Source organism: Choloepus didactylus, chromosome 4 (genome assembly GCF_015220235.1).
Source record: "Choloepus didactylus isolate mChoDid1 chromosome 4, mChoDid1.pri, whole genome shotgun sequence".
NCBI lineage: Eukaryota > Metazoa > Chordata > Mammalia > Pilosa > Megalonychidae > Choloepus > Choloepus didactylus.
The window spans coordinates 97,656,715-97,678,384 of NC_051310.1; the positions used below are offsets into that span (position 1 = coordinate 97,656,715).

Consider the following 21,670-nt stretch of genomic DNA (forward strand, 5'->3'; position numbering starts at 1 on the left):
AAAAGGGCTTCCTTTGAGCTCCAGCACCTGCCCTGCAGCAGTCAACAGCCTAATCCAGCCTTCTGGACATGCAGCCAAGATTCTGCGTGGCAGCCCCCCTTGCCATCTCAGGGTCCCTTCCTCCTGGGTACTCCCACACTCACAGGCTGGCCCTGTGCCTCATTACCACTCTCAGAGGGTGGACAGCCAACACATCCCAAGGAGAGTAACTGACCACTCAGACGGCAGCCAAGATTAGTGCAAGGACCAGAAAATATTTGCAGAATTAGGTCAGATAAATAAACAAGTAAAAATACTGCTTGCTATATGTCATCACATAAGTATATCCAAGCACAGTAATACTACAGAGTAAATAATTCTATAAAAGGTGGGTGTGGTAGATTGATCACAAAAATGGACCCATAATCCCTCCCTCTCCTCTCCCTCAAGATCCATGTCCTCTTCAATTTGACTTTGCAGCTCCTCCCATCAAAAGGTAGACTCTGAAGCTCCTCCCCTAGAATCAGAACTGGCTTCGCTTTGGCCAAAGGAATGCAGCAGAAGGGAATGTGTGCTAGTTTTGAGTTCTGGAACTCAAGAGACCAGGCATGCTTTCCCTTCTCTCACAGAGCCCTGTCAGTCACCTTGAGAACAAACATGGACTAGTCTTCAGGATGATGAGATATGCGTAGTCCAGTCACCCTGAAACCCCCAGCAGACAGCTGGCCAACACCAGTCATGTGGGTGAGGACATCCTAGACCAGCCAGCTTTCAGCTGTCCTGCCAGTTGAGTGTAGATGCAGGAGTGAGCCGAGAACAGCAGAACCTTCCGGCTGATGTATAGAGCTATAGTTAATGGTAATTGTCCAAAGCCACTGGTTTGGGGATGTTTATTACACAGCAATAGCTAACTGATACATTCAAGAAGGGAGGCTTGGAACTCTTCATAAAAAGGGGATGCTGGGCAAGAATGAACAGTAGTTTTCTGGATGATTGAGCAGAGAAAACAGCATTTGCAATGGCAAGATGGTGAGAAGCAGTGTTGTGTCAGTGGGACCATCATAAGTTCTGGGATGTTGCTAGAGTCTAAAATGAAAGGGAGAAGTGATTGGACAAGAAACTGGAAAGGCAGATGTGGATCAGCCACGAAGGGTTCCGTATGCCAGGCGGAGCTTTTTCCCCACTGGTTCCCGAATTCTGGGAGCATCACTTTATAATCAAGTTTTGGAAGGCTAAAAGAAGAGGTAAATCCAATGTTTTGCTCCTCCATCAAATATGACCAGAAACAATGGAAAAGTCAATTACCTTGACAATCTATTTAGAATATGAAATTTTTCTCTAACTCAGTTACAAAGTAAGGTTTCTGAAAATATGGCTTGTAAAGAGCCCTCAAGAGCATGGTCATAACATGTTTGAAGAAAAATAAAGCTTGGCATTAGGAAGACACCCAAAGCAAGATGGTATCAAAGTCAAGGTCTTCCCAGGATGTTATCAATGAGAAATAACAGCAGTCTAAAAGGAGTTGCCTCAACCAATACCGAGAAGCTCAGCTGTGAGAAGACATGGACAAGCCAGCCACATTCAGCCTTCGGCTCATCGATTCATCCATTCATCCCATAAAAGTAGCAGGCATTGACAGTCAGTCTTGCAATAGGCCCTGAGGCCCTATAAATAAGTAAGACATGCGGCCTGATCCCACAACGCCCCAGGCAGAAGGGGAGAGCAGACATTCAAGCAGGCCACACTACACAACTCCAGGGGTCTGTAATAACACAAGAGTTCTAGGGGCCCAGGGGATGGCGAGGGCATGTCAGTGACCTATAGTTGGAGGCTACTGACAAATTCCTTATACTACCTATGATGCAACCTTGCATTAATTCCCATTTCATGGCAGAGACTGTACAGGATGGCTCAGATCATGTCTTCCCTCTAATCCGGGCCATGTGTGGCCCCCTCAGTGGCTGGTCTCTCCAGGCCTTGACGAGGCATCCAGGGAGGAGCTATCTAGCTCACTCCTGTACCAAACCTGCCCGCTCTAGAGTCAGCCAGGTGGCCAGCGGCCCAGGGTGTCCCCCGAGCCTGCTCCTCGCTTGGCTGCGTTCTTGGAGCAGAAGGCCTGGCAGAGCTGATCAGTTCTCTTAGGGCTTTGGCAGCATCTCCAGGCCTGGTCAGCTGAGATGGAATCTCTGAAGTCACCCTGAGGAGCAGATCAAATATCTGGCTGAATGCCTGCCACGCGAGGCTTATCGCAGGCCTATCATCTCCCACTCTGGGGACTGGATCAAATAAGCTATTCCTGGCAGCACAAATCAATGGATAAAGGAAAGACTGTTCAATAAAATTGTGCTTGGATAACAGGTTTGTAAATTGAGGGGGAAACTGAGTTAGAACCTCTCCTTGGGCCATGAACTGAAATAAATTCCAGGCAGATCAGAGTTTAAAATTCAATCCACAGGACCACCAGAAGACTTGAGAGTTGGATTTTGAGAGAAATAAAAACAGTAAACGATCCACAGACTGGACTACATGAGAATATTTCACATATTTTACAAAATAATCAGAAAGAAAGTCTGGGAGAGAGGATGATACAAATATTTAAAGAGATCAGTTATGTTGATAAGAAAAATACAAATACCCCATAAACGGGCATATGATATGAACAGATAATTTCAAAAAGAAAAAAAGTAACTAGTAAACAAACACATGGAATGTTCTTGGCCCTTACCAGTACCCAAAGAAATACAAATGTAAATAATCAGGTATGATTTTTCACTGATTAAATTGACTTTTAAAACTTTAGTAATATCTAATGCTGGTGGAAATAGCTTTCTTATACAGAGTTAATGGTCATGTTAATGTGCATAAAACTTGGGAGGCCATGCGGATAAAGAATAAGAATGTCCATGTACCTTGACCCATTTAATTCTACTTCCAGGAATCTTTCTTATGGGAATCATCCAAAATTTTGGAAAAGGCATATGAAAAAAAATGCATTGTAGTATTAATTTTTTTTAATCATCATTTTATTGAGATATATTCACATACCACGCAGTCATACAAAACAAATCGTACTTTCGATTGTTTACAGTACCATTACATAGTTGTACATTCATCACCGAAATCAATCCCTGACACCTTCATTAGCACACACACAAAAATAACAAGAATAATAATTAGAGTGAAAAAGAGCAATTGAAGTAAAAAAGAACACTGGGTACCTTTGTCTGTTTGTTTCCTTCCCCTATTTTTCTACTCATCCATCCATAAACTAGACAAAGTGGAGTGTGGTCCTTATGGCTTTCCCAATCCCATTGTCACCCCTCATAAGCTACATTTTTATACAACTGTCTTTGAGATTCATGGGTTCTGGGTTGTAGTTTGATAGTTTCAGGTATCCACCACCAGCTACCCCAATTCTTTAGAACCTAAAAAGGGTTGTCTAAAGTGTGCATAAGAGTGCCCACCAGAGTGACCTCTCGGCTCCTTTTGGAATCTCTCTGCCACTGAAGCTTATTTCATTTCCTTTCACATCCCTCTTTTGGTCAAGAAGATGTTCTCCGTCCCACGATGCCGGGTCTACATTCCTCCCCGGGAGTCATATTCTACGTTGCCAGGGAGATTCACTCCCCTGGGTGTCTGATCCCACGTAGGGGGGAGGGCAGTGATTTCACCTTTCAAGTTGGCTTAGCCAGAGAGAGAGGGCCACATCTGAGCAACAAAGAGGCATTCAGGAGGAGACTCTTAGGCACAAATATAGGGAGGCCTAGCCTCTCCTTTGCAGCAACCGTCTTCCCAAGGGTAAAACTTATGGTAGAGGGCTCAACCCATCAAACCACCAGTCCCCTATGTCTGTGGTCATGTTAGCAACCATGGAGGTGGGGTAGGCGAATACCCCTGCATTCTCCACAGGCTCCTCAAGGGGGCATGTAGTATTAATTTTAACAGTAAAACTTTTTAAATGGAGTTTATGTCTTTTTATAGCAACTAAAATGATGATTATGAAGACTGAGGCAAAAACTTAAAAATGCTTATGCCATGATATAATTCTATCAACACTACTTAAAATACACACAGTTTTAACACTCAAAAAATATTCACCAAAATTCTTATGGCGTCTAAGTGGTGGGATTGTCATAGTTTTTTCTTTTCTCTAATTTCCAAGTGATAAAGGGATTTAGTTATGTAAATCATATAATAGAAAAATGTTACATGCATACACACACTACACATAACTGTATACTCTTTTTTAAAAAGTAATAAAATGCCTCCCTTGACCATTCCAACTCCTAGTTATTGCTCCTTCTTCTAAAAGCTTTAGAAACAAACTGGTTGAGCATAGTACCTAGAGGGCAACCCCAGCCATTTGTGCAATGGTTGAATGGGTGTTTCCTTTCTGCACAGGGGCCTAACACACTGGAGATGGGGACTGCATGCTGCTAGTACAGGTTATGTTCTGTTGTAGTAACAAGTAACCCCCAAACTGCAGGGTTTCTTTCTCACGGATATGTGTGAAGGACCCAGTGCTGTTATCTGCACTTAAGGACTGGGGCTGACCCTTCCATCTAGACCATTGCCAATTGCCACAGCAGAGAAAAGAGAGGGTAGAGAATCAAGCATTAGCTCTTAAATGCTTCTTGGAGAAGTGATGCACATTATTTCCATTCATATTTCATTAACCAGAGCAAGACATTTGGCACAACTAACTTCAAGAGGGTGGAAAGTATAATTCTCCTCCGTGCCTAAACGAAGAGGAACTGGATATTCGTGAACAGTGATGTCTGCCACAGATTGTTTCTCAGCTTTTCATGTGCCCACATCTCTTTGTCCAATTGGACTGGGAGCACCCCTGAGAGATGGGCTGGGCCTTGTACATCTCTGTCCACTCTGCATTCTCACTGCGATTCACACATACAGCACGGCCCATGGCCGGCAAAGCACCCGGCCCATTGCAGGTGCTCCCTGTAGCACTGCATCATGATGAAGGTTGTGTCTATACCACATGGGAGACAGTGATCTCAGATTAAATTCCAGACATTGTACCCTATATATAATCACCTGGGTCTGCAATTGTCTCTACATCTCATCTTATTACAACCATGGACTGGCGTCCACCATTCCCTTAAACAGTCCTGGCCAATTTTAGCAAGCTGGAACCGTTTCTTAATTTCTTCAGGCCTTGACTTTTAAGACTCTTTGGGCCTCTCATTTCAAAGCCTCATCTCTCACAACATTTAGCTTCATCCGCATATTCAAGCCACACAAATCTGCTTGCAGCTTCTTTAATGTAGCAGGTTGTCTGATCTCTCCCTCTCCAAAGCACCCTTCTCTGATCCACAGACAAATTCTTACCACACTTTGTAAGGTTCTAATCAAGGATTAATTCTTCCAGGAATCAAGGAGTTCTCCCTGTTTTCTGCCCCCTTGTGCCTTGTATGGACATACAATATTTTATGATTCCTACTTATTCACAGGAGTGCCCTCCACCTTGGACGATAAGGTAGACAGCAGGGGTTATTGGGTATTGTATCCTCCATATCTGGTACAGAGTGGTCGATTAATAAATATTTGTTGAGTAAATGGGTTAAGCAAATGCAATATCTCATGATTTTATTGATTCACCTGACACTGGCACAGAGCTTTAAGCCCCTAAATCTTTTTCAGTAAACAGGCCAGACCGATAAGTGCATTGGTAGCTTATCGCACACATAAGTGGGCCACAGAGCATACCACAGGCCCTGTGAATGCCTTTAGTCTACTCATTAGTTTCCTGGCAGTCTCCTTTTTGAGCACATCTTGGGTTTCAAGTTCTCAATCAGAACTACCCAGGATGAAAAATAGAGCAGCTGAAGGTGAACATGAGTGGCGCTGAATTTTGCTGCAGTCCTATCCATTTACAAAGAATTCTACAGTTCTGTGTATAATCAGCAAAGAGATCTGTTTAAAAATCTCTGTTTAAAATCCTTGCTAAGCTCTGTTTAAATAGTTTTAAAGTTTTTTATGGAAAAAAAGGACCTCTTTATGGAAATACTTTCTGGTACAAACTGTATAAATTACAAAATGTATCAGAAGGAATTTTGTATCTTATCTTCAGTTAGATATAACAACCGAAAACTCCACAGAATTTAAATTAATTGGTTTTTTTAAGTAATTAAGGGTGGTGATGGTAGCACAACATCTTAAATGTAATTAATGCCACTGAAGCCACTGAATTGCACACTTAAAAAATAGCAAAAATGGCAAATTATGATATATATATCCACAATAAAAAAGTAATTAATAATCCCTGTGGAAAAGATGCTAGGTTTCTTGCTTGATCATGCCACTCGTCACCTGAATGTACATCTCCAGCCCAAACCTTCTCCAGTTTTCCTACATCCACCCACGTTCTCAGCCTCTGAACCAGGGAGTTCTCCCTGACTACTCCCTCTTCCTCTACCTGTGTTCAATCCACCCTCCAGTTCTGTCCATTGCATCTTCTAAACACCAGCTGAATCCATCTACAGCTCTCCCTCTGCCAGGCACCACTCCAACCCGAGGCCTCTGCTCTCCTCGCCCAGTGCTCTAGCCTCCTCACTTTTCTCCCGGCTTGCTCATTTGCCAGCCTTTGCCCACCCACCTCCAGCATGAAGTCTTCAGAGAGCAGCCAGAGGGATCCTTTTCATAAACAAGCAAACAAAAAATCAGACAACATACTTCCCCCACTTAAACTGTTCAATGACACTCCAGTGCTTTTAGGATAAAGTTCACTGTCTGAACATGGCCTGAAAGATGTTGCATACTCTCGCCTCTGCCTACCTCACCCCTGCTGCTGCTCCAGTCTTGACCCCTTTCCTCACTTTCCTTGCCCCAGTCAAACTGGCCTTCTCTTGGTTCCTCTTGGGTCCTCTATACACAAAATTATCACTGCTTGGGACATTCTTGTTCCCACTCTTGGTCTTTCTAATTTGTACTCATCATCCTCCTAGGTTCTGCCTAGATGTTGCTTTCCCAGAGAAGCTTTCCCTGCCTCCCTCCTTCCACATTCACCACCCACCTAAATTAGATTCCTTGATGGTTTTCTCTCAGGGTGCCTTCTAACTTTTCATCATATCCCTTATCTCAGTTTGAAATCACATACATGTTTGGGTCCTGATATCTTCCTATCTGTCTCTCCCTCTAGATCTGCACCATCCAACACATGTGGCTATTAAGCACTTAAAACATAGCTTGTCCAAACTGAGATGTGTGATAAATGTAAAATACATACTGGATTTTAAAGACTTATTATGAATAAAAGAATGTAAAATATCTCATTAATATTTTTAAATTACCTGTTGAAATGATAATATTTTGGATGTATTAGATTGAAGAGAATACATTATTAAAATTAATTTCACTCATTTGTTTTCATTTTTTTAATGAGGCTGTTAGAAAAATTAAAACCATTTATATGGCTTCCTTTGTATTGCATTCTATTGGATAGCACCATTCTAGACTGTAATCTCCATGAAGGCAGGGACTCGGATCATTTTCTTCACTGCTGCATCCTCCAGAGCCTAGCACTGCCTCCAGGAGGTATATTATGAGCTGATTTCATGCTACACACTATGCTTTTGTCTGGAATTCATGATGCACACTGCTTTACAAAGGCCTTGAGAAGACCTTCAATAATGAAAATGGGCAACTTTGTTTAGCCCAGCTTTTCCCCAAGTTATTTGACCTCTGTATATCTATTAATAGCCTGAGGAACTGGTGCTCCCGAGAAATGCATTTTAAGAAATGCTAGTCTAAGCTGTTTCCAAAACCATAATTAGTAATAAATTGTTCTACTTTTGTGAGTAATCCTACCTGTGGAAAACCCAGCTGTGATAACTAGAGAACCACCGTTCAACCCTGACAGCTGCCCCTTCCTTCGGAGAAGAAACAAGCACCTACCACAGAAGCTTCACAAGTGACTGCAGATACTGTGTGCAGTCAATCATACTGACAAAGAAATATTTTAGGCCCTCGTTCTTATACAGTCCAGCCAAATGCATGCCTCTCAATTTCTCCAAATTTTGGAGAGTGGAAGTGGGAAAGGAGTGCTGAAAGAAGGCGAAAAAATTTACCAGATGACATACGCAGACTTGGCCTGGGGCTCATGTCCTTCAGATTTCACTCTTGCAACTGACCTAGGCTGCAGGCCACGTAGATTCAAACACTGCAGCTCTACGCAGCTCCCCTCTGTGTCATACTCCAAACTAGGCCACAGAAATTCTAAGAAATATATGTGTGTGTGTGTATATATGTGTGTGTGTGTGTGTGTATATATATATATATGAATGTGGTTAAAAGGGGAAACGTTAGGTTGTATATATGGCAATGGAATAAAATTTAAAAGAAAAATCCATGGACACTTACTAAGCAGTGAACTCTATGTTAAACCATGGACTATAACTAATAGTACAATTACTAAAATGTGCTATCATCAGATGTAACGAATGTACCATACCAAAGCAAGGTGTTAATAACAGGGTGATATTTGGGAATCCTGTATTTTATGCATGATTGTACTGTATACCCACAACTTCTCCAATAAAGAAAAAATACCAAGGCAGTTAGGAATTTCCCCAAGAGTTTATGAGCAAAACATTTTAGCCAAGGTGCTTACTAAGGCCACAGGATAAGGGCTCACATACTACTGACCCCAGCCCTGAGACAGGATACAGAAAACAGGGATGTGTCAATCTGAAGGGATATTGTTAAGCAAGGGGGTGGTAATGTGAGTCCCAGAAAAATTTCCTCAAAGGCTTGGAGCTCTACCTGCAGAGAGACCAGACCTCATGTCGGCAGAGACTCAGGCCACAAGATCCCTGAAATGTTTCCAATCTAATATTCTATTGCCTTCCATGACCTATTGCCCTACTATCAATAATTCACATTGGTCTCTGCTGAGCCCTAGCAGTCATGTTCTCTACTGAGCTACAGTGAGAGCTGGCATTCTGGAATCGATTCCCACCAAGAATACCACCCTTGGGAAGGAGGAACATAAGCCCTATCCTAGCCACATGGAGCCACACACCATCGGGAAAAATAACGCAATGCCCACCCACTGGTCATACCTCTCCCCTCCTCAAAGTCACTCAGGTTAAAGCCTAAACTGACTCAGCTTTAAAATACCCTGCCCCATCTTTATGATCTCCTTTCTAGCCATAGAAGACTCCAAGATCTTTCCTACGAAAGCATTTTCTGGATTCTCTGCACTTAGTTCAGGCTCTTGCTTCCTAACCCTCTCCTCTCTCGCCAGCAAATTGTACTCTCCTGCAAGGCCCGATCAAACATCCCTTCCTCCTTGTCCCTTACCCGAGCAAAGCTCATTGTCCTCTCTCTGTAGTGCTTCTGTATCTCTTTGTTCAAACCTTGCTTACAGCTCAGATTTTAGGTAGTTGAATGTCTATCTTCCCAACAAGACTGTGAGTGTCTCTGTATCCCTGGTGTCTAGAAAGAATTGGCCAATCAACAAGGAGTGCATTTGGGTTGTAATCACTCTCAAACTGCTTTAACATGCATTCTAATATTCCCCTAAACAAACTTTCTCAAAAGTCAAGAATCAAGCAATATCAGTCATTATTGAGAGCACAGGCTTTTGGACTCACACTGATCTGGATCCCAGTTCCATTGCCACTATTTCTAGCCAAGTGACCTCAGGTGAACAACACCTCAGTGGGCGTCTTCACCTGCAAAATGGGAACAATGCCTTGCCCAGAGCTGTCACGGGGATTAAATGAGGTGATGCATGCAAAGTTCTTTGTGTGGCACTTGAACTTAGTTGGTGCTCAATAAACACTGGATATTAATAATAATGAGACCAACCACAGGGTCACGGGAGCACAGACCTCTAAGAAGGTGACTGGCAGGCACTGGTTTCATTACTCTCTTATAGTATCAATTCCCAGAGCTATACAAGAGTCTGCATTGAATTTTTTCTACTAAGAAATGCATTTGCTTAAGGGACTGGGGCTCAGATGCAGGACTCATTCATTTGTATATTTAATAAATATGTGAGTACCTGCTATGAATTAGTCCTTGGGAATAAAACAAAACATGAAAGAGCCTCTGCCTTTGAACATCCTAGAAACCAGTAAAGGTCCTATCCTGAATTGAAGAAGTGGCTCTCTGTTGTATTGGGAAGCAGCAAAGAATGGAGCCAGTCCTGTCCTCCACACTGAGAGCATGATTACCTCCATAATGTCTCCCAGGATGGCCTCCAAAGGGCCCTGCATGAACCTGCCACACCCCATTCAAACTGTGACTCCATCCTTTCTGCTCCCCCGTCCTTGGAGGGGTGATGTCCTCAAACAACCTCTACAGAGCAGATGCTCAAGTTCATGCTTATTAAGCAAGATTCAAGAGAACCACTTTTCTGTATGTTAAAAAGAAAAAAGCTTCTTATTTAAAGTAAAAATGAACTTCACTCCATGGTCATTCTCAGAAAATCTCAGGATGTGTTTATATGTTACATTTGTAACAACATTACCCAATGATTTTAAGATTTAAAACAGATTTAAGCTCTTTCTCAGCCACCTGGAAAGCTCATGCATATACACAACCCACAATTATGTGGTCGGAGGAATCTTTGAGCCCCTTCAAAGCTGTGAACCAAACGGACACCACTGATACTAACCATGCCTTATTTTTACAGAATAGTTTAAACAAGAAGAAATCCTTCCATATTGAAATTCCAAAGTCAAAACCCTGCAACAGTTTTCTCTTTCACTGCCAGGAACTGACTTGAGAACTCCGATGAACTCAGGACCTTCTTAAGAAGTCACAGAAATAGTGGCACATCAGCCCATCAGAATTTGCAAACCATCAGAATGCCTTCCCTCTCCAACAAGGAAGGTAAGCAAGGGACCAGGGAAGAGAGCTGCTTTAGATCACATGGAAGTCTAAAGAGCCTGGGCTCTTCTCCACCTTTCCTAAGAGTCCTAACTTCAAGTTCACATTGACAGTTAGGTTAGGAGCCCAAGGTGCCTTTGAGAATCACCAAAAGCTTGTCTGTCTCATCTCTGACACCTATCTCTGCATCAGAAAACAGAAGAGCAGATCCAAAACCACTTGTAAGGAATCTGATCTTCCAACCGGAATGAATCCTGGAGCAGGCCGTTTCCCAGAGATGGCAAGTGAAGCATTCACCTTGGGCACAAAATTTAAGGGCACACTAAAAAAACTCAGTAAAATGTTTAAATATTATTTTAATGCAATATTTAGAAATCAAAATTCATGCAAAAATTCCATGGTGAACAAAATATCAAAATTTTAAATAAAGATAAGGATCAAAATTACTGATTTTTCCTTTTGCTGCTAATTCCCATAAGGGGCTTACGTTTACTTGTCTCTAATAAAAGGCTGTGAGTTGCTGGGCCTGTGAGCACCAGTTGAGAGTAGCCCAGGATGGTGACAGGAGGAGAGAGAAGCAGAATGAAGCACACTCACAACTTCGCAATGTTGGTGAACACAACCTTTGCTGAGTTACATGGAAGCAGACCTCACTCAAATAGATTAAATTCCTCTGGAAATAAACATGATTTTTAAAGGAAAGGAAGAGTACTTATGTTTGAGGTTTTCCTGAACCCAAACCTTTGGAAAATTAGTCAGTGCCTTTAACACAATCAGTTTTGAGATAGGCTGCTCATAAACCACTAGTTTGTCTTAAAAAAACAAAAACTGTGTTAAATGTTTGTCCAAATCTTCTCCCCGACTTACTCCTCTTGGGTTCTTTCCTAGTGATCTTTACAGGAAGGAGAATAGCATTCCACACCTACTGGCAGCCAGGGAGGCTCTGGAATTGCAGGGCTCAGGGAAGACTCTCCTAGGAAGCTTTCAGCAAGCAGAAGGAGACCACGCTGGGCATCCCCCCATCCCTACCACCATCAGCAGCAGGGACAAAGTGCCCTGAAAAGGTGCTAAGCAGACTCCCAGGGGTGCCACCCTGTACCAGCTCCATCACCTTGGCCGTAAGTGACCTCATCTTCCAACTAGAAGTACCACCACTCCCTCAAGTGGGGAGAGAAGGAAGATACTCATTGTGGGGAAAACCACAGGCAGTATCCCCTGCAGCCATGCCTACAGCTCAGGCTCACCAATGGCCAGCCCCCAGACAGTTCTGGGGGGTTAGGAAGCAAGCGTTTGTGGCGGCCTGTGCCAAAAAGTCAAGGCCACCTCGGAACCAGCGTAAGTCCAGCCCTGAGGAAAGACCTAGGAAACAGAGAGAGTTGACTTCCTATGGTTTGGGAGTGAAGTCCTCAGTTCATGGCGTTCCAGATTGTAAGATGATGTAAGATGATGTGAGCTGATGCACTGGCCCCTGGATGATCACCCACCCTCACTCCAGCCTTCCCCCAAATGGCCCAGGTCAACAGGTTGTTGTCACTTGGGTCTTGGGCTGGCAGGCAGAATAAGCCCCCAGGCAACTGCAGAGGTCTGTCCAGAAGACAAACCCCAGTTACCAGGGCAGCCCTTCCTTCTGTTAGTGTTCCTCAAAAACCCAGTGGGGTTCTTCCAGAGGTAGAGATGTTTTCTAAATCCTCAAGACTGAACATGCCTTACTTTCATCATCTTAAATAATTCATATGATTAGGTTTTTAGAGCTGGCTCTATGCCCAGGAGGGGTTCTTCCGATACCTTTGTAAGGACTGAAACCACCCATCAGAAAGGGGCGGGGCTCTCTTTGGGTGTTGTGCCACTCAGGGTATCAATTTCCTTCTTTGGGAGAGCTTTGTAAGAGGCACAAAGAAGCCACAGCTGGGGACTGGAGCCTGCTCCACCCTGGGAGCTCTTCCATTCTTACCCCCTGGCTTACGTTCCTTTTTCAAACCCCACTTTCAAAAATATCCCACATTCAATTTAGCTACTTTCTATGGATAAAAAGGGATGCAAGATCCTGGATAGAGTTTTTCAAGTCTTACACCCTAGAAATAAACTTTTTTTTTCTTACCAGCTTTTGTAGTATCTAAAATCCTGGGGCATTTGACAAGAATGATTGACAAGGTTGAAAATAAAAGGCCCATTTTCGCAAGAGGCTCACAGCTCCATTTGCAAGAAGCTTACAGCTCTACTTGACTCCTCCCTTGGTCAGCTACAGCTTGAATTTTCTAGGCAGCACATGTCACAGACCCTTTCCCACAGGTGGCCCACATACCCCAAATTTGTTAATAGGGGCTTAATCACACACAGGATAATGCTAGTTTCATTTCATTGAAAGTCTTTGACACAGAAACCAGCAAGACATCCAAAATATTAACAAGGCATAGCAAAACAAACCATAATAAACCTAAGCTAATACTATTAATATGACTGCCCAAAATGAAATGAAATGATCCACTACAGAGGTTTTCAAACTGTGCTCTTTAGAACCCATATAGTTCTATGGAACCGCTCAGGAATCTCAAGATAAAAACCTGACCCTTACTGCCCCCACCCCCAAACAGCCACTTTTTATCTGGTTTGTAAATTGGGATAAATAAGATTTTGTCAGGAAAAATAACCACATTTTATGACTAGAATAATTTTTAAACCACTGGTCCAGGAGACTAGAGTTCCCAGAGACCTACAGCTGCTCAGCAGAACTGCTCCACAGAACACACTCTCTCTCTCTCCCACCAGGTATAGCACAATGTCTGGGCAGGTGAGGGAGCCTATGCACCTGAGACAGGCAAAGGGCTGCATGCACCTAAGAGAGGTTGCAGGTGAGAGATTTAGGCCTGTTTGTGCTTCGGGATCTTTTCCCTGCCCTTCTCTCTGCCTTCTGAACTCCTTTCCCCCCATCCCACTTTTGCCTAACTAGAAAATTCCTGAAAACCCCTGCTAATCCTTCCAGACTTTGCTCATATCCCCTTCTCAGAGAAGCTTCCTGTATCTCCTCTGGCTGGGTTAACAGCCTCCCTCGTCTTCCCCTCGGGCCCCTGCCCTCCTCCTGACTGATCCATCCTGGCCCCACCGTACCGAATAGCAACTGCTAATTTAGATGTCTGTCTCCCCCACTAGACTGTTAGCTCCTGGAAGGCAAAGATCATGTACTCAACTCTGCTTCCCTGCTGGCTCACCTGGGGCATGCCACATAGAAAGTGATCAAAAAAGTGTTCTCAACTTATTTTCTGCTTCAGGATGTGGCAGCAGATGACAAGAACACAAGGTCACACCCTCATCTTGGGCTGACAGAATGCATTTGTGATAACTGGCTCATCCTCCCAGGAATGCCACAGGGAAGGGGTTAGAAAAAAAAAAAAGTTGTGATCTTTACAGTCAAGTAAAGTTGTTTAAATGTAAACATGCATTCTCCATGTCTGAAACCAGAGTTAGACGAAATTCCCTAAGTGATCTCTTAATACCCTAGAAATTACATTCAAATGCCTTTCCTAGGCAATGATAAATCACCATTCGCACAATGGTCTCGCACTTAAAAGTAACTCAGTCAGGAGCTTTGGAAAATTTCTTATGACAGGGAAAGGGGTAAACTTAAAGGGGTTCAAGATATTTAGTCTACTGATAAGAAGGCTTAGGGGTGACAATGATTATCTCCAAGAATTTGAAGGGTCCTCCTAAGGTCAGTAGGAGGGCGCAGGCCAGCTGGGCTCCATCTAAACGAACAGAAACGACTTAAACTACACCAAAGAGAGTCAGAGTCAGAGTCACGTGAAATCAAAAATGACCTCAGACCTCGTGACGCAAAGGCAGCTCCATGGATCAGCAGCACGGGCCTCCCCTGGGAGCTGGTTAGAGATGCAGGCTCTGCATCAGAACTCGTATTTTAATGAGCTCCCCTGTGATTCATTTGCATATTCAAGTTTAAGCAGCACTGGTCCAGCCTAACCCCTTCACTTTACAGATGAAACACAGATGTCCAGAGTAGTCAAGGAACCTGCCCAAGTTCTCACAGCTAGTCCAGACTGGGAGCTGAGTCACCCCAGCCAGCACCTTTTAATTCTGTCTCCAAGGGACACTCCCATGTCCCTTGACTGGCAGAGCCGCAGAAAAGGAGGTGTGTGTCCTGTCCTCAAGGCCACTGCACTTCCCTCAGACCCAAGGCTGGGCCCATCTATGCTCACAGCCACAAAGAGATGGGCCAACAGCACGAGCTCCTGACCCCAGAGAGGGTGAAACAGTGCATCAGGCTCCTGGGGAAGCCAGCGGCCCTCCTGCCCCCTTGTGATGTTCAGAAACAGGAGAAGGACCACAGTCTGGCATGGATACTTTACATGCCAGAAGGACCAGCCCCCAGAAGTACCTTCCCTGTAACTGAAAATGCCAAACGGCTAAGCTCTTCTATGGACAGCTGAGAGAAAGAAACAAATAGGGTTTTCAAAGCAGTTGTCTAGTCAGAGCACTTTAAACTCAAGTTGTATCTAAATGTATCATCGGCTGCCCTGGCGGATGATTCAAAGATAACTCCTCAGTGATTTCCAATGCCAGGAGCCAGACTGTCCACGGCTAGAGAAAGGAAGCCAACTCTAAGCTGGCTGCCTGCTGGTGTGGAAAGGGAAGGAGGGATCCTGGGAGCCAAGCTGAGCCCAGAGAGGGGCAAGGAGGAGTGGCAGCACCTCTCCCTTCTGGATAGGGATGTATGTTTCCTGGCACAGAGGGGACTAAGCAGAAAGCAAATGTATATTTGATGACATTTCTCTGCAAGCAGCCTCCCTGCTGAAGAAACAAGCTTGAACAAAGGAGCCTGGCACAAGAGCAGACAGAAAGAAAAAACAGGACTGGGGAACCTAGCAAAGTAGCTAGGATGGGCCCCAGAGAGAGTGGGCTGTGGGGGAATGGGGGAGATGCAGATATTAATAAAAGTCACCATGATAGCCAAACTCCTACCCAATTTTGCAAAGTTTCCACATACTAGTCTCTTAGGAGAGAAGGCTAATGCCCAGCTGAGCAGCTGGCAAAAGAGCAGAAAGGAACTTGGCACTGAGAAGACCCACTCCCTGATCCCATGCCCACTGACATACCCATCTTACCAACCCATTCAGACACTAAAGAGTGAGTATGTGATCCTTTCCTAGCCACATCAAAGGAAACTGAAATTGCTTCAATAAATGGTCAAAGTCAAGCAACAAGGAGGCAGCTGATGCATGACCCTGTCCTGATGTGATCAAACATCTGGGTATTTGCAATCATGTAGAAAGATATGTTCAGGTGACAGCCAGAATTTTTATGGATATGGATCTGGTGGATGCAGCTCAAAGAAAAAAAAAATACTTTTTTTCCTTTTTAGAACCCAACCCACATGGTTGCATTTCTCTTTGGAGCTATAGCTATATCTACAAATGCAAAATGCATTTATGCTATCAAAATTGTTCCACTCTGCAGATACCATGAAGATCTGGAAAGGGGGTCATATAAGCAGCAGGATTCAGAGGAGGCTGACAAGACTAACTGAATTCACCCCTGTCATCCTGCTGAATGCCACTCTTGCCATTTGATCTGTCTGTTCCTGGAACTCAGACATTGCTACAGCAGACATAATGCCACAGGATCCATGGAGCCCCCCTTTAGACTACTTATTCCTCCCCTTGTCCCTGCATTCCAAGAGTGTTCTGTAGTTAAATAGTTTTCCTACCAGAAAGTCGTGGATGCTACCAACTGGAACCTGTGTGGCAGTCCAGAGAAGAGAGCCAGCACCTCGAGGCCAGCCAGGGGCTCATGTCCTTCTGCTCCGTTCATGCCTCCAGGTAGACGAAAATCATGGAAGGACTCCCAGCATCTGTGGACAGCATCTGTTAATTCCACTCATTTCAGGTGGAGAGTGCTGACTCCTTCTGATCTATTAAGGGAAAAGAAAAGAAGAAAAAATCTAAGAGCACCAGACTGTAGTGCTGACAGAGTGTGTGCATGTGAATGTGTGCGCACACACACACACACACTTCTAAAAAACTTTTTATTATGGTAACATATATACAAATGAAAATTCCCCATTTTAATCACTTTCAAGTATACAATTCAGTGGTATTATTAACTACATTCAAATACTGTGCTACCATCACTACCGTCCATTGCTGAAACATTTTTCGTTGCACACACACACAAATGCACACATACTTTTTTAAAAAGCAATTTTATCTGGAAGGTTGGGCACATTAAAACTCCATTATCTATACTTCTAAGGTCAGTCAGACAGAACTTCAGAATGCTAGAGCTAGAAGGGACCTTCAAATCCAGCTGGGCCCAATTAGGTGCCCAGGGCTCCAGGCAAAGTGAGTGGCTTCATCAGGATCCCACAGCTAGGAAGTCTCAAATACATAGGAGTGAGTCTGCTGCATGGTAAGGACCACTGAGGGTTTCTCAAGACCAGGCTATGCCCTCTAGACCAGGCAGACAGCCCTCACTTCATCCAGAAATGGGGCCATGGAGGCCACTCCCCATCAATGCCCAAGAGTACTCCACTCCCAGCAAAACAAGTTCCCTTGGAAGGAACAGGAAGGGGCTTGTGGGAGAAAGAACAGAAAGAATTGATCACCTGAACTCAGATGGTTGTGATAATATTTTTTAAAGGACTTACTTTTATTTTTCCTCCAAGTGGGTCCAGTGGGAAAAACAGGCAAGTTGTTTGTCTCCCACAAAAATTCTTCCACTTATCCTTAAATAGGGACTTTTTGGGGGCACTGTGAACAACTTCAATACTTTAATAAATTCCTTCAAGTGTTCTCCCATGTGAAAATTAAGTGGAGATGGAGTCCCTATGAAACAGTTACTAGGTTAGGAGAGAGGGCAATTCAAAAGAAATACACAACTGTCTGTAAAATATACCTGCAACTGCTACCATTTTAAGAGGTTTCTCTGTGCTCAGTTCTGTGCTAAAACTTACATCTTTCCACTTCATTCTCATAACAACCCTGCAAGGCAGACTGTGCTATCCCCATCTTACAAATGAGGAAACAGGCACATAGAGCACAAGTGAATTTCCCAAAGTCACACATGCTGTACTACCCCCCCCCCCAAATGTGCTTTATGCTTCTCAGAAGCAGACCTTCTGAATTTCTTGAAATTTTAAAATAAAGGAAGATACACACTTCTGTATAGGTGGAGACGACAAAAATAAGAGCCCCAGCAAGTATCAATTCTTACAAAAAGAGAGAGATGTTTAATTTCATGCAAAGATCAATTTCTACAGTTCTCCCACCTTGATTTCTAGCAACCAAATGAAACGTCATCTACTGGGCTAAAGTAAGGAGCCCAGGGAAGCTTCTTTAACTTTGTTATGCACTTTGGGAGAAATGATTGGGATCAGAAAACAGCGTAAGTTGCTTCTGCAAATGGATTCAAACACATTCTCTATGATATTTTTCTATCTGATCTCTTCTCCATTCTTTGAAAGTAACTGTGAAAATAATACACCCTCCCAGTATTAAATTTACTAAATAATTCAGTACAACGAAACACATGACGGCACACCCTGTGCAGAAGCTGGATCTCTAATAGGTCTGGCATTGTCTCTCTGTCGGATCCTCATGGATCGCACATTCATAATACCTCTGAAGGGGATCCCATGTGCCCCGAGGAAGACCTGCGTGACTCCAGGAGGTCTGTACAGAGCTCAGCGACAGGCTGATCTAGAACTCTGTCACAAAGCGCAGGCTCCCGCGGGCTGAGCTGCCCTTATTCTCTCTACTCGTTCGTGCCGTCTCGGAAGAGGGTACTGAAGGCCCCCGTGGACTAGCAGTCCCTCTCCTCCTTTCCTGCGCCCCAACTCCCCAGGTCTGGGAGGAAAGCCCGCGACTTCCCGGGAACCCAGACCGCAGAACCCGAGAGGAGGAAGCGGCTGGGAGCTGTCCATGGTGGCGCCGAGCCTGGACACGCAGCGCGATCAGCTCCCCGCCCCTGGGTGCGCCCGGGATAACTCTCCAGGCCTCCGGGATGGAGAGACGAGCTCTTTCACCACCTCCGGGATGCGGCTGCAGCCAGGCACTGGTTCACACATCACGAGATTAGTTTGAAAAGGGAGTTCTCACCTGTGGGGCCGCTTTGGCTGCACGAAGCAAGAGTCAGGACCTCAAACCGGGCTGCTGGCGGCGCGCCTGGGACGGCCGTAGCGTCCAATCCTCGGAGATGCGCGGCAGTAGCGGAGAGCGAGTCTCCGGCTGAGAACCCCGGGCACACCCGTCTCGCGGGGTCCATTCCAAAATGTCACTGGCCCTCCTTCCCGGAGCTGCAAGCTGGATGTCTGGCCTGGCTCCGTCAGGTCCTCGCCTTGCCTTCCAGCCTACATGGGACCCTTTCCGGAGCCTATGTCCCACCAAACCCTTGTCCAGAGTTTCTAGGTTTGCAATTTCAGCTTAAACACCTGCAGGAGCCCTTGAGGTCATCTAAAATCCAGCTGCCTCTACCCGACCCTAAGCCAACTCATCTCGGTGCCTAAGCGCTCAGAGACAGAGGGATGTCAAGAGGAAGACTGTGCGGAGGAAAGAGCAGCAGGCGCGCAGACCTGTTGCCAGGCGCACGCCTACAAATGCACAGCGTGCGCGGGTCCTTGTCGACTGGGCTCCACGACCGGACCATAGGGGAACCGCCCCCCCCCCCGCAACCCCCCGCTCCCGCGCCATCCAGTAGGGGAGAATCTACGGAAAGCAGCGCTCTGTCTCCTTAGGATGCGCTCCAGAGCACCGGTGCCCCAAAGGATCACACAATCTCAGAGAAATCGCACAGAGACCAGTGATAGGGGCGTGTACCCCTCAGCAGACTAATGGATAGAAAAACTGATAGAGGCGGACAGCACAGGGTGGACAAACAGAAGCTGATGGCGGGTACCGGGTAAGCTGAGGCGCGGGGCCCCGGTTCTTCCCTCCCGTCGGAGGCTCGGGCAGTCAGCGCAGCGCTGGCGCGCCGGGGCTGGCCCTCTTACCTCAGGATCGGTGGCCAGGGCAGCGCAACAACCCGGGGGTCTGGTCGAGTATAGACAGGAGCCGCGAGCCCCCGGGGCGTGGAGAAACCGGGGAGCCGCTCTTCTGGGAAATCAGGGTTCAGACCCTGGCGACACTCCGCCGTGCCGGCTCCCGGCTCCCGGTCGCAGACGCCCCTTGCGCTGCTAGCGCTCACCAGTCTCGGCTGAGTGCACCGCGCTGGGCTCTGCTCTCACGCTCCCCTGCTACCCGCCAGAGCTGCCCCTTTTATAGCTGCCGCCTCAGCACTCAGCGCCTCGCTGACTCCTCCCCGGAGCCCCTGACGCCGGCGCGGCACCGACCCGCCCCCAGCCCGGGCTCTCCCCCCGCCCGCGGAAGTGGGGCGGGAGCCCTGCGCCCCGGCTGGACCTGGGCGGGCTCTGGCGGCCGCTCGGGTGAACGCAGAGTCGGGGCCCGCAGCGGCCAGGTGAGGGCGCTGGAGCCCGGGACTCCGTGGAGCGACCGCGCAGGGCAGCCGGCAGCAGTTCCCGGCCCCCGGGCGGGTTAGAGTGCCCCGTGCGCCGGCATAAATCACCCTGGCGCCCAGTGGCTTCCCCAGGGGAGGGGCAGCCGACAAGAGAAAGGGCTGCGTCCGCCACAGAATGGCCGCGAGATGGGGTTCAAGGCTATTAAAATTCAGATTAAAAAAAAAAAAAAAAAAAAACTTAGAAGAGGGACCTTAAAAAGAGAGCCCAACAGTCTCTCTGAGAGGAAAATGCGTGGGTTTTTAGTCAGAGACCGTCTTCTGAATCCGTATTTAGACATGGCAGCCACTGACCTGGGACAGAGCCCTTCCCCGCTCTGGGCCTGTTTCCTCGTCAGGAAGCTTCCTCACGGGACTGGCGGGAGGATTTAAATGAGGTCGTGAAAGTACAGTCTCTAGCACACTGTAGGTGCTCAGTAAGTTAGAATCCTTCCTGTATGTGGGGAGCCTTAGTGCCTCTTTACTGGACAGGCCAAAGGGTCTCAAAGATCAAATGAGAAGGCATGACTGCTCTAGTATTTCCCTGTCTGAGGAAACAGGTCCCTGGGAGGCCTAGAGTCTCCTCTCCACTCTGCTAAGAATTTTCTGTGTGACTCCGGGCCAATTACTTCCCCTCTGTAAGTCTCAAGCTTTTTTATCTGTAAAAGGAGGGCTCTGGTACCAGTTCTCCTTCCCTTTCACTTCTTGGAGCTTGCATCTCTGTCCCCTCACCCAGTTAGCCCGTACCCCTCCTAGATTATACAGCTCTTCTTTCCTTCCAGCCAGCACCTGTGAGAGCCAGCTCTGCACGTACTAGCTTTGTGAATAGAGGTCCAGGCTTTGGGACCCGGCTTTAGCCAGAACAGAAGCTGCAGGAATTGATGTCCACATTCTCTGGGTTAGGGCCGAAGCCATCAGTCACCTGGGAAGCCCTGCATTTCCCCTCCAGACCTTTCTGAGGAAGCTGGCCTTGCTCCTTTTTGAGGACGGTTATCAAGATTCTCAGCCCCTTTTCTGACTTCTTGGGAGGCAACAAGCTGTGTTCAATGGCAAGCCCCCTCCCTGGCCTATCCTTTCCAGCAAAATAAAATGCAACCCACCCCCTCATACCATGATTCCTGGTTCTTTTCCTTCTTTAAGTGGGAGCCCCCAGACACCAGAACTCACAAACATTTGGGGAACAATGGGGAGAGAGAATGCTGAGCATTTAGCCTAAATGAAGAAAGGTTGGCTTCAAATCAACCTTGCTTAGAGCAGTAAGAGTAGACAGGTGGGGACTGTACCCTCTCTCACCCTCAGTGAGTAAATTTGAGGCCTGCAAGGCATGAATAGAGCTGGA

The 21,670-nt window shown here is 46.0% G+C and overlaps 1 protein-coding gene across 4 annotated transcripts in view; it reads right to left on the reverse strand.

The window, feature by feature from the left end:
- Positions 1-20,000, reverse strand: part of LOC119531689 (cell migration inducing hyaluronidase 1) — a 169,765-nt gene extending 149,765 nt beyond the window's left edge. The window contains exons 1-3 of one of the 4 annotated variants that reach the window (XM_037833225.1): positions 18,942-19,469; positions 17,492-17,669; positions 16,553-16,756 (exon numbers count right to left, since the gene is read on the reverse strand). The gene's annotated coding sequence lies outside the window, so the exon portion shown is untranslated. Of the gene's footprint in view, positions 1-16,552; positions 16,757-17,491; positions 17,670-18,941; positions 19,470-19,831 lie in introns of those variants that run through there. The other 3 variants (XM_037833226.1, XM_037833227.1, XM_037833228.1) reach the window with 3 other exon arrangements.
- Positions 20,001-21,670: the final 1,670 nt, after the last annotated feature.